Source organism: Onychomys torridus, unplaced genomic scaffold, assembly GCF_903995425.1.
Source record: "Onychomys torridus unplaced genomic scaffold, mOncTor1.1, whole genome shotgun sequence".
NCBI lineage: Eukaryota > Metazoa > Chordata > Mammalia > Rodentia > Cricetidae > Onychomys > Onychomys torridus.
The window spans coordinates 1-19,575 of record NW_023411344.1 but is presented as its reverse complement, the minus strand read 5'-3'; the positions used below and the strand labels follow the sequence as shown (position 1 = coordinate 19,575).

At 41.5% G+C, this 19,575-nt stretch overlaps 1 pseudogene; it reads left to right on the top strand.

Annotated features, from left to right (window-relative positions):
• Window positions 1–588: 588 nt before the first annotated feature.
• Window positions 589–10,718, top strand: LOC118575112 (annotated as a pseudogene).
• Window positions 10,719–19,575: the final 8,857 nt, after the last annotated feature.

The window sequence follows — 19,575 nt, the reverse complement described above, 5'->3', positions numbered from 1 at the left end:
ATTGCATATGTACTTCCATATTTGAAAGTGATAACATAGGGCTGGAGAGATGACTCGGTGGTTAAGAGCACTGGTTGTTCTTCCAGAGGTCCTGAGTTCAATTCCCACATAATGGCTCACAACCATCTGTTATGAGGTCAAGTAGCTTCTTCTGGCCCACAGGATAACACTGTATGCATAATATTAAAAAACATTAAGAAAGTGGTAACACAGACACAACAGTCACACTTATAGACACACCCAAGAAATGCATGTGCATATCATTGTATATGAGCCTATGTGCATATGAATTGACACACACATCTATGCACACACAAATGCATGTCATGCACATATATATCCATGCTCACACAAATGTACACATACTTACACACACACACACACACACACACGCACATACATACATGTATATACATCTTCTTGTACATTCCCACTCACTCACAAATACCCACATCTGTATATTCACAAGCAAACAGACACATACCAATGCACAAATATACCCATGCACACACAAATCCATGAAATCCCCGTGTACACAAATGCACCTTATAGAATAGTCACTGCTCACCCTACTATATTCTCTAAGAGATGGGTGGACACTGCTTGAGTTTGAGATTCATAGTTCATTCCATGAGCCCTTCCTTTCTGGCTCTAGTGGTCACCCTGGCATTTGCCTTGCACTCATACCAGCTTTCATACCACCAGATCAAGTACTTCTCTCTTCCTGGTGAGCTGCTCATGAGGATGCTGCAGATGCTGGTGCTCCCCCTTATCGTCTCCAGCCTTGGCACAGATGAGACTCCAAGCCACTGTGCATCTCCAGTACCCATTCCAAGCCCACACTTGAGAAAAGAGCCAAGGCTTCTCCACCCACCCTTTCCCAACTCAACAACTCAAGCTGTGGCCAGATCTTGCTTCAATCTTGCTGTCACAGGATCCATGAAGCCCAATAAATTCCTTGTACTTGTTCTTGGAGGTAAAGTTACATCCTCCTCTGGGGTATCCAAAGGGGAAAGAAAGGCTGTGGAGGGTTAGGGGAGACAGCTGGGGTAGATGATAGATGGAATGTGGGTGAACATGTAGGAGGTGAGTGGGTTGGAGCTGCCAGGATGGAGGGTGAAGGAAGGGAAGGAGCTGTGGATGGGTTATATAGCACCTTTTCTTCTAGATAGTAAATGTTTTCCCTTCAGGGCCATCAGGTCTTCATTACAATGGTGCAGTTCTGATGCTGAAGTAGAAGAACATGTATAGGCAATACGTCAGCAAGTGGGCATGGCTGTTGCCATGGTTTCATTTATGTTGTTACAATAAAATACTTGACAAAAAAGCAACTTAGGGGAGAAAGGGTTTATTTTGGCTCACAGTTCCAGGTTAGAGTCCACCATTCAGGGAAGTCAACATAGGAACTTGAAGCAGTTCATCATAACCCATCCACAACCAAAAGCAGAGAGAAAATAAATGGACACATGCTTGTTTATATCAAGTTCCATCTCTACACTGAATACAGTATAGAATCCCTTGCCTAGGGAATGGTGCTACACACAATGAATGGCCTTCCTCTTTCAATCAATGTAATCTGGAAAACTCCCCCAGTCATGCCACAGGTCCACCTGATCTATAAAATACATAAAATATATGTGAAATACATATATAGTGAAATGGACAAATCATTTCAATTAAAGAAGCACACACACACACACACACACACACACACACAAATCAGTTTTGCTGCAGTTTTGGTTATTGGATTGTTTTTATTGCCTTTTATTTACTTTATGTGTGTGGGATTATGTATAGATGGGTACATGCCATGGAGCACATGTGTGGAGCAGAGGACAAGTTGTAGAGTCAGCTCTCCACTTCTACCATGTGGGGCCTGCAATCAGACTTAGTTTATTGGCCTTGGCCGAAAGCCCCTTCACTCGCTGAGCCATCTTGTCTGCCACAGATTTGGATTTTGGGTTAGCTCATGTTGTATTTCTTTGAGTTATTTAATTCACTTCCTTGGATACATATCCAACCATGTGCTTCCTGGGTTTTAAGAGAAATTATAGTATGTGCGTGAGTTTGTGTGTGTGTGTGTGTGTGTGTGTGTGTGTGTGTGTGTGTGCGCGCGCATTCATGCAAATGCCAAGTATGGAACACAGGACCTCACATGCCTAGATCCTGGTATTTATTTTGTTTTATTTAGGGATATTTACAAGGGAGTTAACCACCATACTGAATCTGATCTCAAATTCTACGCATTTCAGTTTGAGATGCAGTACTGCACCCTAGTGGTAACTAGGATGATTGTAAGGACACAGAATAGGTCAGAGATGGGGGCCTTCATGTCTCCCTCATCCTAAGTGGAGAATGAAACCAGCAACCTGGAAAATGTCACCCTGGCCTTGGGTACCCTGCAGGAGGTGATAAGCTTTGAAGAGACTGTGCCTGTGCCTGGTTCAGCCAGTGGCATCAATGCCTTGGGCCTTGTGGTCTTCTCTGTGGCCTTTGCACTGGTCATTGGTGGCATGAAGCACAAAGGCCATGTCCTGAGGGACTTCTTTTGACAGCCACAGTGAGGCTATTATAAGGCTGGTGGGCATCATCATCTGGTGAGGAGTGGGTGGGTGCCTGTGCCTGGGTGGGCAGTGGTGGTGGTTCCTGGGGGTGAAGTTGACCAGGCTGATGGGACTATTGGAGACATCTGGCCAGTCATTCATCTGTGTGTTAGTTAATTTAATCCTTAACTCATCGGTTCATTCATATCTTCCTGTAGTGATTTAGTCAGCGGTTCATAACCACATTAATCTCTTTTCTCACTCACTCGTTTGTGCATTCACTCTGTGATTCATTCATTCATTCATTCATTGATGCTCATTCTCCCACACATTGGGTCACCAACTTTCCCCCCATTTTTATGTAATAAAAATGTATTCTTAGATAATTTCATACATGTATAGAAAGTAGTTTGATAATACCCATATTCCCATTCCCCCTCAACTTCTCTCAGACTCTCATGTTCCCCTTCTAACTTTATATCCTCATAGGCATGTGTTTGTAGATAGCTTCCATTGATTACCATTAGAACTGTCTGTATGAACATGGATGAGGGTACAGCCACTGATTTGGGCAACCTTCAAGATGCCACATCTATGAAGAAATTTGACTCTCCATTCCCCAGCAGCCATTAACTGTCTAAAGATTTTCTCAGCAAGGAGTGGGGCTTATGAGTCTCTCCTAACTCCATGTTGGAATATTGACTGGCTTGATCCTGTGTCAGTTTGTGCAGACAACTCCTGTTGCTGTGAGCTCATTGCTCCATATTTGAAACAGGTCTTCCTGTGTAGCCCAGGATTGTCTGGAACCTGCCAGCCTTTTTATCAGCCTCCTGATTAGTGGGATTACAGGCATGCACCACCATATTTCTGTGTTTGTTAATTCACTCATGAACTCACTAAATTACTTCCTCATCCTTTTCTGCAATGATTCAATACAGTGACTTACTCTTTCATTAATTTACTTATCTTTTTCTTTTAATCACTCATTCATTCTCATTTTTCTAGCATTGTCCCACTTAGCTTCTTTTAATCTTATTTTCTATTTATCAGTTAACTCATTTCTTCATGTATGTATTCACTGATAAATCTGTTCATTAGTTAAAGTACTTCACATTATTACAGTATTACATCTATCTGTCTGCCTGTCTGTCTATCTATCTGTCTATCTATCTATCTATCTATCTATCTATCTATCTATCTATTGTGTCTGAGAATATGTGTATGAATATCCATAACAAAGCATGCAAGTGGAGACAGAGGATAAAGTTGTGAGAGTTAGTTCTCTATTGCTACCATGTGGATTTCAGGATCCAAATGAGGCCATCAAGCTTGGCAGAACTTGTCTTTCCCAGGGGAGCCATCCTTCTGGCCCCCATAATTATTTTTAAGCACTAGGGTTGAACCAAGTCCTTATGTGTATTAGATAATCAATCACTCTATCATTGAGATATACCTTCAGTTTTCTAAATAACAATATTTTTTTCATGTTACAGAGGATCGAACCTAGGGCCTTGAGTAAGGTAGGCAATTACTGTGACACTGAGTTGTATTATTAAGCCCATTAGTTAAGACATTGACTGCATTTGTTTATTTACTCACTCAAACCAGCACACTTGGATTCACCTCCAAACCTGTTGATTTATGTATGCATTTGCTCGTCTCTCATTTCCTCCCTCAGATATTCCATTTATCTCTTCACTTTCATACTTACTCATTCCCTCTTTTATTTTCCTTTCTACATTTGAGTATGGTGTGATGTGTTTGTGAAGGTATGTTATTTTTGCATGAGTTGGGGTGAGTATGTGTATGGTGGCCCAAGGGGGTGTTGGGAATCAGTTTCCAAAGCACTTATACCATAGCAACTCTTATAAAAGAAAACATTTAATTCGGGCTTGTTTTCCATAGCTCTTATTCATTAACAAAGGATCTCTCAGTCAAACCTGGAGCTCAAGGAAATGGCTCCTTTTGCTAGCCAAATTGCTCTGTGGGATAACCTGACTTCACAATCTGAGGTTGGAAATACAGGCTTGCTGCAATGCCTACCAACCGTTACACAGGTTTTGGAGGGTCCAAACTCTGGTCCTCATGCTTACATGATAAAAGTTTTAACCACTTAGCCATCTTCCCAGACCTGTGTACCCTTTTTCCATTGTTTTTTTTTCAAAATTCTTTCACACTTTCACTAGCTTATTCATCTAGCAGGCAGTTTCCCAGGCTTGAGACACAGTGATACACTGAAGTCATACTTTATCTTGAAGAAGTTTGTAAAATCCAGGGGGAAACAGATGTTGACAACTATGTGTAACACAAAGCCATAGGTGCTGTAGTAAATTTCCAGCAGTGGTGGATGGACCCATATGCAGTGGATGATGCCTGGGAAGATGAGGAGTGAGCCATGCAGCTGGGCTTGAAAGGAGAGGAAGAACACAACTGAATGTGAAGAGGAGAGAGGTAGATCACCAACAAGGGAGAGAACTGGCAGAGCCTGAGAAATGCCGAGTGACTGGACAAGGAGGAATCTAGGTTCATGTTGGTTGCTGTGGTAAAATCCTGACATAAAGAGCAAAGGGTTATTTATAGCCTCTCATTTCTAGGTTACAGTCTACTATTATAGAGAAGACAAGACAGGGACTTAAACCATCACATTACAGTGAAGAGTAGAATCAGCACATGAATCCCTGCTTGCTTGCTTGCTTGCTTGCTTAGTTTCAGCCAGCTTCCTCTATTCTTACACAGGCCAGGGCCAATCCCATTAAAGGGTGAGGCTCATAGTAGGCTGTCTCTACAACAATTTGCAATTAAAACAGTCTCCCAAGCACACGCCCGCAGGCCAACCTGATCTAGATAATTTCTCATTGAAACTGTTTTCTCAGGTGATATTAGACTGTGTCATGTTGATACTACAAACTAACTAGCACAGGGAGCAATTTATGGAAATTTAGAAGGGCAGAGATAGGGAATGTCTTAGTGTCTTGGTTAGGGTTTCTATTGCTATGAAGAGACACCATGACCATGGCAACTTTTATAAAGGAAAACGTTTAATTAAGGCTGGTTTACAGTTCAGTGATTTAGTTCTGTAATGTCATGGTAGGAAGTGTGGTGGCATGCAAGCAGGCATGGTACTGGAGAAGGAGCTAAGATCTCTACATCTGCACCTGCAGGCAACAGGAAGAGAGAAACACATTGGACCTGGCTTGAGCATCTGAAACATCAAAGCCTGTCCCCAATGCCACACTTCCATCAACAAGACCACACCTTGTCCAATGAGGCCACACCTCCTAATAGTATCTCTCCCTATGAGCCTAGGGGTTCCATTTTTATTCAAACTGCCACACTTAGTAATGCCTAAGGAAAGAATTCTGAAGGGAATACTCATTTGGAGTTGAGCTGGAAGGGGCCTGAATGAGGGAATGAGATGAAGACACCAGAAGGCTGAATGCTGTGGTGTTGTAGAAACTTTTCTGCCTATCAGATGAGCAGTGGGTGACCAGTGTGAGGTTGATACATTCATTGACTCCAATTGTATTTGTTAACTTTCTGTTGCTATGACAAAATGCCCAGAAAAACAATTTAAAGGAGGAAAGGTTTATTTTACCTCACATATTTGCAGGAAACAGTGCATGGTTGGCTGGCTCTGTTGCCTTTGGGCAATGATGGTGAATGGACATAGCCAATGCAGCTGCTACCTTCACTACATCTTGGAAAAAGAGAGGAAGAGAGGGAAAGCCTGGGAAGAAGTCATGTCCCTCAAGGGTAACTCCGTAGTGACCTACTACTGTCTTTTAGTAGGCCATTCTTATAGTTTACTGGCAATAGCTCATTCAGCTATGACTCCATCAATGGATAACCCACAGCAGAGGATAGAACTCTCATGAACTGTCATCTTCCACAGGCCCCAGCTGAGAACACTGGCCTTCAACATATGAGTCTTTGGGGGCATCATTGAACAGCAAGTACTCCTAACCAGAGAGCCATTTCCCCTGTGTCCCATTGCTGGCTTTGATGCTCAGGAAATGTTGGGGTAGCATTAGGGTTTCATAGTAGGAACTGTCTGCCTCCAGGGCACTATATGGGCAAAGTTTGGCGAAGGTCAGCTCCAGACATGTGAGGAAGCTCACCCTAACACATATGTGCCCTGCTCAGGTATACACCTGTGGGCATTCTGTTCCTGAGTCCTGGGAAAAATCTGGAAATGGAAGATATGGCTGTCCTTGGAATTCAGCTGGGCATGTATACTCTGTCTTCGTTGGCTTGTTGCTCCATGCTGGTGGTGTTTTGCCCCTCATCTACTTTCTCATCACCCATTGGTACCTCTTCCCATTCATTGCGGACATGCTACAAGCTCTCATAACAGCCATGGATACCTCTTCCAGGTGTGGACTTTACCTGAACTCTCCCTGAGTCCATTCTTCATCTTTCATAGGTTCCTTTAGGTACCCTTCTCTCCACCTCCTCATATACCTCTTCTGATTGTACAATAGTATTGAGGGACTCTTGAAACTCTCTACAGGTGGCCTATACTTGGTGATGTAGTCTTTGTCATGTGGGGACTCTCATAACCTCCTTGTCTCTTTTGTTTCTCTAGTTTATAAGGAGGAGAGACTGTAGTTATTTCCTTTGTAAAGTTGGGGCATTTGTCTTCAGTCCACAGGGCTAGAGTCTCTTGGTCAATTTTCTCAGTGTCCTGTAGAATGTCTGGCAGTTTCCTCTGTGAAGCAGGAACCTAAAGGACCATTTTGTCAAGCAAAGTTCAGTGGTCACCTTTCTATGGGTCCTGCATGTCCAGTCGATCAAGCAGTCCAGGCAAGAATAGTTTCTTACCCAAATGGCTATTTTGCCAAGGTGAAGATAAGATATGATGTGTCTTCAATGCCCATACTCCTCTCTCAAGTAAATCAGTGCTGCCAGGAGCAGACATGTCTCACTGTCCAGAAAGTCTAAATTTTAAAAATATCTTAAATGCCATATTCTGTACGTCTTTGAAGTATTTGAAGATTACCTATCTATCTGAAAGATCTCTATGTATACCTAGAAGACTTAACTAACATGGCTACAAGTATGATTATCATAGATGACTAATTATTAATCTATTTTAATTATCCATTATAATTTAAAATGAGCTATACAAACATAATACCTTAAACACGAATAGAAATATACACATAGTATAACAAAATTAACTTTAAGTTTGTATCAATAGACTAAAATCTATACCAATGTAAAACATTTTAAACAAGTTGTTGCTCTTTAGAAGTAAGTTCCTTAATCTACTCTTTCATCCTATTATATCTATATCATATCCCCTTTTCTTCTTTAGAAAGAGATTGCATTTATAATCAACCTGCTTTAAATAAAAATACTGGGTTTTTTTTTCTGTCTCACATCAGAGGGCTCTTCTAATTTGGGACATAAAAATCTCTTAACCTTTTCTTTTAGCAATATGTCTGGGTTTAGAAAAGGAGTGAGCCAATTCCATCTCCAAAGCCAGCTTGATAATTTTGAGAAATTGGGCATAGTTTCTCTTACTACTTCCTGCTGGAGGGGGGCGCTGTATCTTATGGGGACATAAAGAAAATTTTAGGATTATAGAGTAGTCCATGAGCGTGAACCTCTGAGCCAGTTGCCTTGAAACCATTCTGGATGTTGGATCATCTCGGCCATGGTGTCATTGGAGACCTTTCAGGTGGTCTTGGCTGATCAAACCTGATATATCTTAATATGGAACAAACCATAGCCTCTAACTTTCTGTGGAAACAAAAGCAGAGACTCTTTTCCAAAGCAACATATCCTTATATCCATATTTTGAAGTCAAGTTACCTTTAAAATTTACATATTTATTTAATTCAACAGCTTTTAGGATCAAATCTTTTACTGTAGTTAAAAATCCCAAAGACAACACAAACCAGATTCTCTGTGTAATATCCATCTTTGTAAGATTGAAACACTGCTGTGGCTGCTGGCTTCGCCCACCTTAGCTTCCCAACATGGCGGTGGTACAGTTTACTGCCAGCTCTTGGTCTGGAGCCATGTGTACCATCAACTGTCAGAAGAAGTTCTATCAAAGCAGTGCATGGCCCAGAAACTTTTTTTTTAACTGGCAAAGGCTAAATCTACCATGCAGCAGAGTAAAGTGCCACTTGTAGATTCCTCATTCCTGCCACACTGCAGGTCAGATGCACAAGCCAGGAACCCACCATAGTAGCTCAAACCAGCAGGCTGCTGCTAACTTGAGAGAGACAAGTAGGAAGCTGTTTTTAGCACTGTTTTAGAATCTTTACTCTCAGGTTTTAGGTAGAAACTCTTGCCAACACATTGGGCACCATTTGTAGTTGGAGTTTTCCTGCCTGGCCCACAGTCAGGACAAATCTCTCTTACCCGCCAGTCCCACAGTGGCTCAGACCCAACCAAGTAAACATACAGAAACTTATATTGTTTACAAACTCTATGGCCATGGCAGGCTTCTTGTTATCTACTTCTTCTATCTTAAATTAACCTATTTCTATTCATCTATACTTTTCAGTACCCTATTTCTTCCTTGTCATGGCGGTAGCTCACCATGTCTCTCTCTCCACCTTCCACTTTCCAGAATTCTCTTCTCTGCTTATCCCACCTATACTTCCTGCCTGGCTACTGGCCAATCAGCATTTTATTTTTACAGAATGATATCCACAGCAAGAGACAGATGCCAGTTCTGAGTTTATGATGGTACTGGGTGAGTAATACAGGCTCAGAGTCTTGGCTTCTTAGGCATTCCTCTCCTGTTTGTGCTTTTATGGGGTTACTAAAGTGATCCTTATATCTCATCATCCAAATTCAAAACAGCTTGACAAAATATCCCAAGATCCAAACAGATAAGAGAAAATATTTTTATTGTCCTCATTGAAGAATGTACCTTTTGATCTTTGATCTCTTCCTAAATAGGACTGATACTATTGTATCCAGAATTAAATCAATCTGATCATTGTGGAACTAGTCAGCCCCCACTCCTACCTCCAGTGCTGTTTCTGATACTTGGGAAAGGTTGAAGTAGAGTTGAGTGCTTTGCAGTAGTCAATGTCTAGTTCCAGGGCCAAAGATTTGAGTCCAAACTTTAAGTTTCTTGGCATAAAGCTGACGACACAGGGGACCGTTCTTGCAGACAAACTGACCCCAAATGAGATGCCTACTCTTTCTACTAAAGTTGTCAGTCAAATGAAAGTACACTCTGTGAAGTGGTTGGGGAGAAACCTAAGGGTCCTGTAGATGGGGTTGATCCTTGTGCAGACAAACACTCTGTCTTTTACTGTTCTGCTTCCATTTCTGTTGCTGTGATAAAATACCATGATAAAGGGCAATTTAGAGAGTGCGGAAGGGATTTATTTGGATTCCAATTCCAGGTTATAGCCCACTACTGTGTGGAAATCAAAACAGGAACTTGAGACTGGTAGTCACATCACACTCAGACACAGAGAATAAATGCATGCTTGCTGGTTGCTTGTTTATGCTCAGCTTGGTTTCTCCACTGTTAAATATTACATGACCTTCTGCCTAGGGAATAGCACCACCCATAGTGGGCTGGGTCTTCTCATATGAATTAGTTAAGACAATCTCCCAAAGATAATTCCCATAGGATGACCAAACATAGTAACCTGTGGAGACTCCCTTGTTAGGTAATTTCTGGTTCAGTTGTTAACAATTGAAGTTAGCCATCATTTTTGGACTTTGGTGTGGGAGGTCAGCCATCTGAACTGGACTGTGTCATAAACTCTTGGTGTGAATGGGTCAAGAGACATTCCTCTGGGAATGTCTACCACTGACTTCTCTCTGCATCAGGAGTCCCACTTCCCCATGCACAACTGTCATTCCCACTTTCTACTCCTTGCTCAAATTCCAACCTCTTCTGTATGTGCTAGAGGGAAGCCCTCCTTTGGTCTCTTGCTGCTACTGCCCTATCCCCATCTTTCAACTCGCTATTCTCAGCCTCCAGAGTTCTCTTCCCCCAGCTCTGCAACCCTCCCTATCACTTTCCAATGCCTGGAGGAGGGTGTGGCTATGGACTGCCAAATCATCAGATTCATGCTGCCTGAGGGGGCCAATGTCAACATGGATAGCACCAATCTACCAGGCCTTGGCAGCCATCTTTATTGCTCAAGTCAACAACTATGAACTCAACCTGGGCCAGATCACCACAATCAGGTGAGACAATAATGTTATCAACTGGATAGGACAGACAGGGTGTACAGCGTCTATTGACAAATTTCCTGCTTATAGTTGCATCCCATTCCTACCTAAGATATAATATTATGTATACGCAAATATCCAAACATCTGAAAAACAAAAAAGCAACCCGTGAAACATTTCTGGTTTCCAGTATTTTGGATGAAGGATGTAGGATGCTCCACAGCATTTGTCTCCATGGGTGATTTTTCTCACCCATGTTGCTTACTGTCTGCCTATCATACAAGAATGAAAATGTAAACTCTGTGAAGGAAAGTATTTTCTTTGTTGGAAATTTCTACCATAGACACATCCTGACTTAAGATGGTTTGACTTATGATCTTTCTTACTCTCCATCTCTCTCTCCCTCCCTCCCTCCCTCTTTCCTTCTCTCTCTCTCTCTCTCTCTCTCTCTCTCTCTCTGTCTCTTTCTGTCTCTGACCTGGCTGGTTGGGACTGTAGACATGTGCCACCATGCCTGGTAATAGAAACATATTTTAGCTTATAAGGGTGTGAGTGTGATACATGTTCAGTAGAAACTACACTTGACATTTTTTTTTATTTTATATGTGCCTGTCTGAGTCTGAGTTCCCTTCAGGTGTGAAGGTGTTTTCTAAGGTGATAAGAGGGCTTCAAGTTCCCACTGCAGTTAAAGGCAGCTGCCTGATACGGGTTCTAGGAATAGAGCTTCAGTCCTCTGCAAGAGCTGTAAGTGTTCCAAGTGCTCCTAGCTGCTGAACCATCTCTTCAGCCACTTGCTTTAAAAGAGTTTAAAAATTACATTTACATTTACGTGTGTGCATGCGTGCGTGCGTGCATGCATGTATGTGTGTATGTTTGGGTGTGTCACAGAAAACATGTGGAGGCCTGAGGACCACTCTCAAGATTCAGTTTTCCTCTTCAATTATGTGGGTCCTGGAGACTGAAAGACTGCCAGATTTGGCAGTATAGCATCTTTATCCACTGCACCGTCTCTCAGGCCCCTACTCTTCATTTTTTATTGGAATCTTTTCCTACCTAGTGATGTGCTGGTTTGTTTTAATTGTCCATTTGGCAGACTCTGGAATCACTGGAGGAGAGAATCTCAAGGAAGGCTCATTGGCCTTTGGGTATGTTTGTTGGAGATCATCTTGATTGTTTTAATTAATGTGTGAAGGTTCAGCCTAAAATTGGGCAACACTTGTTCCCTTGGTTTGGGTCCCAAGTAGTTTAAAAGTTGAGAGAGACTAGTCCCATTGGTATGCACACATTTTCTCTGCTCTTGCCTGTGGATGTTTTGTGAATACCTGCTTCAAGTTCCTGCCTTGACTTCTCTATCATGGACTATACCCTGGAATCCTGAGCTAAAATAAAACCCTTTCTCCCAAAGTTTTTGGGCACTTTTAAAAAATCTCAGTAACAGATGAGAAGCCTAGACAGGCACTGTCCTTGCCTCTTTTCTGTTACAATGAGAAGTTAGACATTTTTCTGCCATTCTCCTGATGAGGCAAGAGTTTATGTGCAGGGCATGAAGCTCATGAATGGAGTTTTCTCCCTTGAAGACCCATTCTTCAATGCCAGCCTGAGAATTTGCTCAACCGCCATTCTGATAGAGCTGTCCTCTGTGCTAGTCATCTCCCCTTGTTCTGTGAGTATGGCTATAGAAGCTAGAAAGGGGTTTCCTCAACTACTGAGGAGAGAACTGGCATCTGGGGGGCACCACTGCATTTTCTGGGAAACTCAGTGGCCTTTATAATACATATTACATTTTTCTGGGCAATTGGAGTTAATGCTGGAGTTCTCACATAGGCCACCTGCGACCCCATAGCTCCCACTTTCAAATTCATATTAATTTGCAGGACTAGAAGTGGAAACAAGGATTTATACATGCTAGCCAGGTGCTCTACCACTGAGATAGATCCTTTGCTCTATAATTTTTTAAAAAATAGTTTATCTGAGCAAGAAATTTCTATGCTGTGAAGGCCTTCCAGGATGGTTACATATTTTACTTCATTAAAAAGCAGAGCACTGAAATAAATACAGATGAAAACTAGTGAAAAATCTGTCATGGACTTAACTACATATGTAAAAACTCTATTAAAGAACATCTAAATTTTTTTTTAAGTGTAACTTGTTTGAACAAATTGTGAGTAATGACAGCACAATCATTCTACCAGCACTGGAGTAAAACTGGTCTCCAGGACCCACAGGAGGACACTTGTGAGAAACAGCACTCATTCTCCATCACAATCACCTCTGCAGAACTGCATTCACTCACATTCTAGTCTAATCCAATCTTACAGGTCTCTCAGGCTTGGATACGGTGAGCCATCCATATGTCACAGCTACGGGTTTCTTTCCAGACTCCCTAAGCCTTTCATGACCTAGACATCATCTACCTTCCCAACTTCGTGTGTCTCCCTGTGCTCAGTGTGACACACTTCAGGCACATCCCAGAGCCTCTGGTGGGAGCTAGGCCTTTGCTCCATCTGATGGCACATCTGGTCCTTTAATCATCACCTCAAAGAAGACTTCCTGCTGCTCCTGTGTCAACAAGCCAGCGGCTTTTCCTTCTCAGTCCGGTTCTTCCTTTGTGGCACATGCTATAATTTGCAGTTACCTAGAACTACACTTTATTTCATTTCCTTGTTAATTACTCACCCCCACTTAATATTACCTCCTTAAGGCAAGGGCCTGACACGTTTTATTGGTGTATCACAAGAAGTATAAAAATAAGAGTATAGTACATAGTAGGTAATCAGACGTTTATAGAGATAACCAAAGAAAACAGCAGGACATGCTTCATTTTTGAGAAATAGAAAATCAAATCACACCTTTTCCAAGACTGCAGGCAGACACTGCAGTCTCCAAACTCTACCCCCACACCCATTTCTCCAATACCCCAGTCACTCCCTGAGAATCAGAGACCAAACTCCCAGCTCCTGTCCATCCTGGAACTCCCATCTGGACCAGAGGTGAGTGCCTGGTTTTATAGTCAGAGTGGCAACTGCCCCTGGGTCCCACCGCTGGACACATGCCATGCCGGGAGGACCTGACCAACTTGGCCCCAGTTTCTGGCCATTTGGTGAGCCCTGCAGGAAGGGTCCCCTTTTCCAAGACTGCAAGCAGACCCTGCAGTCTCCACACCCTGCCCCCACACCCATCTGCCAGAGTCCCCAGCCACTTCCTGAGAATCAGAGACCAGCCCCCAGCTTACATCCTGCCCTGGAACTCCCATCTGGACCAGAGAACAGAGGAACTCCCATCTGGACAAGAGGAGCTCCCATCTGGACAAAATAAGGAGACCCAAGGGACTTCCCGAGACTCAGAGTCCAGCCCCCCAGCTCCTATCTGGCCAGCAGTCTCATGTGGACCAGTGCTCCCATCTGGCCCAGAGCTTGCATCTGGCCCAGAGAGAGGCTCCCTAAATCTGTCAGCTCTCTCTGGACCAAGTACACTGATAAGACCAAGAATGAACCCAAGAGGAGATGGGCAGACATGAAGGCAGATGTACATACAACAAAAAAGAGCAATACAGCATCACCTGAACCTAGCCCTTCTCCAACAGCTAGACCTGAACATCACGGAATGGAAGAAGAAGAAGAAAACAATCTTATAGGTAACATCATGAAGAGGCTAGAGCCTTAAGTAGAAGAAATCAAAAATAAAGTAGAGGAACAGACAAACAAAATATGGGGAGAACACTATAAAAAACTAGAGGAAAGGACAATTAAAACAGAAGAAAACAATAAGTCCTTGAAAGAAAATCATGAAAATGCAAGGGTGACAGTCCAAGACCTGAAGAGGGAAATAGAAAAAATAAAGAAGACACTAGCAGAAGCAATGCTGGAAATAGAAAATCTGAGTAAACAAACAGAAACCTCAGAGGCAAGTATAACCAACAGAATGCAAGAGATGGAAGAGAGGATCTCTGGTGTTGAAGATATGGTAGAAGAAATAGATTCATCAGTCAAAGAAAACACTAAAACCAACAAAGTCATGACCCAAAATGTCCAAGAAATTTGGCACACCATGAAAAGACCAAACCTATGAATAATAGGGATAGAGGAAAGAGAAGAATACCAACTCAAAGGCACAGAAATTATATTTAACAAGATCATAGAAGAAAGCTTTCTCAACTTAAAGAAGGAAATGCCTATGAAGATACAAGAAGCCTAAAGAACACCAAACAGACTAGACCCCCCAAAAAAGTCTCCTCGACACATAATAATGAAACAACAAAACATACAGAATAAAGAAAGAATATTAAGGGCAGCAAAGGAAAAAGGGCAAGTGACTTGTAAAGGCAAATGCATCAGAATAACACCCGATTTCTCAATGGAGACTCTGAAAGCCAGGAGGACCTGTACAGATATAATGCAGATATTAAGAGACCATGGATGCCAGCCTAGACTAATATACCCAGGAAATTTTTCAGTCGTCATAGATGGAGTGAACAAGACCTTCCAAGACAAAGCCAGATTTAAACAATACTTATCCACAAACCCAGACCTACAGAAAGCACTTTAAGGAAAATCCCAACCTTAGGGAGGCAGATAGATACACCCATGAAAAAAAAGGCAATAAATAACACCACAGCAATAAACCCCAAAGAAGAGAATTACACACACACTACCACCAAAAAATAAAAATAACAACAGGAATGAACAATCACTGGTCATTAATATCCCTTAATATCAATGGACTTAATTCACCTATAAAAAGACAGAGACTAAGAGAATGGATATGAAAACAGGACCCATCTTTCTGCTGCATACAAGAAACATACCTCAAATTCAAAGACAGACATGTCCTAAGGAAAAGGCTGGGAAAAGACTTTCCAATCAAATGGTCTTAAGAAGCAAGCTGGTGTAGCAATCCTAATATCCAGCAAAATAGACTTCAAACTAAAATCAATCAAAAGAGATGATGAATGACATTACATACTCATTGCAGGAAAGATCCACCAAGATGAAGTCTCAATTCTGAACATTTATGCCCCAAACACAAGGGCACCCACACATGTAAAAGAAACATTACTAAAGCTTAAATCACTTATAAAACCCCACACATTAATAGTGGGAGACTTCAACACCCCACTTTCACCTCTGGACAGATCAGTCAAATTGAAACTTAACAGAGACATAATGGACTTAACTGATGTTATGGCTCAAATGGACTTAATATCTACAGAACATTCCACCCAAACAAAAAAGAATATACCTTCTTCCCAGCACCCCATGGAACCTTCTCTAAAATCGACCACATACTTGGCCACAAAGCAAATCTCAACAGATACAAAACAACTGGAATCACCTCCTGTGTTCTATCAGACCACCATGGTTTAAAGTTAGATTTCAACAACAGAAAAAACTACAGAAATCCTACAATCTCATGGAAACTGAATAATGCTCAACTGAGTCACCAATGGGTTAAGGAAGAAATAAAGAAAGACATTAAAGACTTCCTAGAGATCAATGAAAATGAATACACCACATACCCAAACTTATGGGATACTATGAAAGCAGTGCTAAGAGGGAAATCCATAGCACTGAATGCCCACACAAACAAGCTGGAGAAATCTCATGCTAATGACTTGACAGCACAACTGAAAGCCCTTGAACAGGAAGAAGCAAAGTCTCCCAGGAGAATCAGATGCCAGGAAATTATCAAATTGAGAGCTGAAATCAATAAAATAGAAATAAAGAGAACAATATAAAGGATTAATGAAACAAAGAGTTGGTTCTTTGAGAAGATCAACAAGATAGACAAGCCCTTATCCAAACTCACCAAAACACAGAGAGAAAGCATCCCAATTAAGAAAATCAGAAATGAAAAGTTGGACATAACAACAGACAATGAGGAAATCCAGAGAATCATCAGGTCATACTTCAAAAACCTCTACTCCACAAAACTGGAAAATCTAAAAGAAAGGGATAATTTTCTGGATAGGTACCACATACCTAAGTTAAATCAAGACCAGATAAACCATTTAAATAGTCCAATAACCCCTAAGGAAATAGAATCAGTCATTAAAAGTCTCCCAACCAAAAAAAAGCCCAGGACCAGATGGTTTCAGTGGAGAATTCTACCAGATCTTCAAAGAAGACTTAATACCAATACTCTTTAAATTGTTCCACACAGTAGAAGCAGAAGGTATATTATGAAACTCCTTCTGTGACGCTACAATTACCCTGATTCCTAAGCCAAACAAAAATGCAACAAAGTAAGAGAACTACAGACCCAACTCCCTCATGAACATTGATGCAAAAATACTCAATAAAATTCTGGTGAACAGACTCCAAGAACACATCCAAACAATTATCCACCATGATCAAGTAGCCTTCATCCCAGGGATGCAAGGGTGGTTCAACATATGAAAGTCCATCCATGTAATACACCATATAAACAAACTCAAAGAAAAAAACCACATGATCATCTCACTAGATGCAGAAAAGGCATTTGATAAAGGTCTTGGAGCGATCAGGAATAAAGGGAACATACCTAAATATAATAAAGGCAATTTACAGCAAGTAAACAGCCAACATCAAATTAAATGGAGAGAAACTCAATGCAATACCACTAAAATCAGGAACAAGGCAAGGTTGTCCTCTCTCCCCATACTTATTCAATATAGTACTTGAAGTTCTAGCCATAGCTATAAGACAACATAAAGAGATTAAGGGGATACAAATTGGAAAGGAAGAAGTCAATCTTTCCCTATTTGCAGATGACATGATAGTATACATGAGTGACCCCAAAAATTCAACCAAGGTACTGATACAGCTAATAAACACCTTCAGCAACATGGCAGGATACAAGATCAACTCAATAAAACCTCAGTAGCCCTCCTATATACAATAGACAAACAGGCTGAGAAGGAAATCAGAGATACATCACCCTTTACAATAGCCACAAAAGATATAAAATACCTTGGGGTTACTCTAACCAAGCATGTGAAGGACCTATATGACAAAAAATTCAAGTCCCTGAAAGAATAAATTGAAGAAGATTTCAGAAAATGGAAAGACCTCCCATGCTCATGGATAGGCAGGATTAACATAGTAAAAATGGCAATCTTACCCAAAGCAATCTACAACTCACAGAGATCCACCTGCCTCTGCCTCCTGAGTGCTGGGATTACAGGTGTGCACCACCACCGCCTGGATTGTGTATCATATTTTTATTAAGTTAATTAAAGGTTTTGGAAAGTTTTTCCAGGCTCACATACTTAAGTAAGTAAAGAAGCATTTAAATTCTTGCAATAAGTTATTCAAATACAGCTTTCTCTCACAGGAAAACACTTTCCCTTAAACAGAAATTCTCCCACCTTTTGGTATTGAGACCCTTTTATAAGCTTAACCATTACTGATGTCCTATTTGTTTACGTACGGTATCCTATTAATAGTTGCCAAATGGAAAGGGGAATTTAAAAATACGTAATTTTAGAAAACAGGAACACCACTGCATATTATCAAAACCTTTTCACTTAAAAAAACTTCCAGAACAAAAGAAAAACTCATAAAAACAGAGTCACAGTTTTATATTTTTGCATATCTTTTTCATATGAAACCAAATCTGCACCTACATCCAATGTGTTATGGTACCGTATGTCATATGGCCTCTGGGAACCTGTTCATGAGAAAATGCTGCTGAAAAGGGCAAGTAATGCCTTATGTCACAAGACTATGTAGACTTGGTCGTCACTCTGAAAGTGCTGCTCCACCAGATGTTAACTTGCATATTTCACTACTTATTTATGAACTAGGAAATCAAGCTGGAGTACCTAGGGTAGCCTCCTGCTCTGTTTTCCAGCAGTGCTCACTGTGCTGGGTACTCTGCATGTTTCCCTTACATCCCCACCAATAGTGCTGGGGCACTGCTACTCTACACAGGAAGTGGGTTGGCTCCTTCCCTTCTTCCTCAATCTCAGGTGCTTAGATAACAAGCACTTCCCTCCACACCCAGCCATCGCCGACCACTCTTACAAACTGGAAAAACAAGGACAGCTAATGATGGGGTCAGGGCAACCCAGACTTCTACCTTTAGGCCAAGACCTCAAAAATAACCTTGAGATACTTCAAAACCAGCTGAGCATCATCCAGTGTGTTTACAAGGATCCCATGGGTCCTTACCTTGGAAATTATATTCAGTGTGAACACAGCCCGTTTCTGCCAACAGTATCACAAACTTCCTTTTCCAGCCTCCCTGCTACAATGCTTGGTGAAATGACCTGGAATCAGTTGCCTGAGATTCTGGATCAGGAGCAAATGATACAAAGAACCAGGGACAGTACAGAATGACTCTCAGAGGTGGCAGCAGGAATGCTTCAAAGGTAGTAATGCAACAGTGTTGATGAACACCCTAATGCAGGTATTACATCCAGGGTACAGCAAGAGTCCTTCCCACTTTAGCTGAGCCATGATTCTAACCCTAACTCTGGGATGTACAACCTTGCAGTCTGGCTCTAACACCCTTCCAGGTCTAACTGAGATTTCCTGTATCTACTCCAAATCCTTTTGCTTCAGTCAATGAGACCCTGGTCTCAGGCTCTGGACTACAAACTCAATGTAACACACTCACACTGTCTCGTTTAATTTTCATGGCAAACATCTGAGATGGAACTATCATTAACCCCATTTTAAAGATCAGGCTACAGGGTTTAGAGAGGTTACTTTGCCTAATGTCCCAAAGCCCATTAAGAAGTCATTATCCATGAGACAATAATAACCAAAACTAATGACATTCATAATCTAATGATATCTGTGATTTTTCCCAGTGGCTTCCTGGCTTTATTATATTCCTTAATAGGCTGATTTCCAGAATATGAGCCCTGCATAGGGAGCTCGAGGGTCCA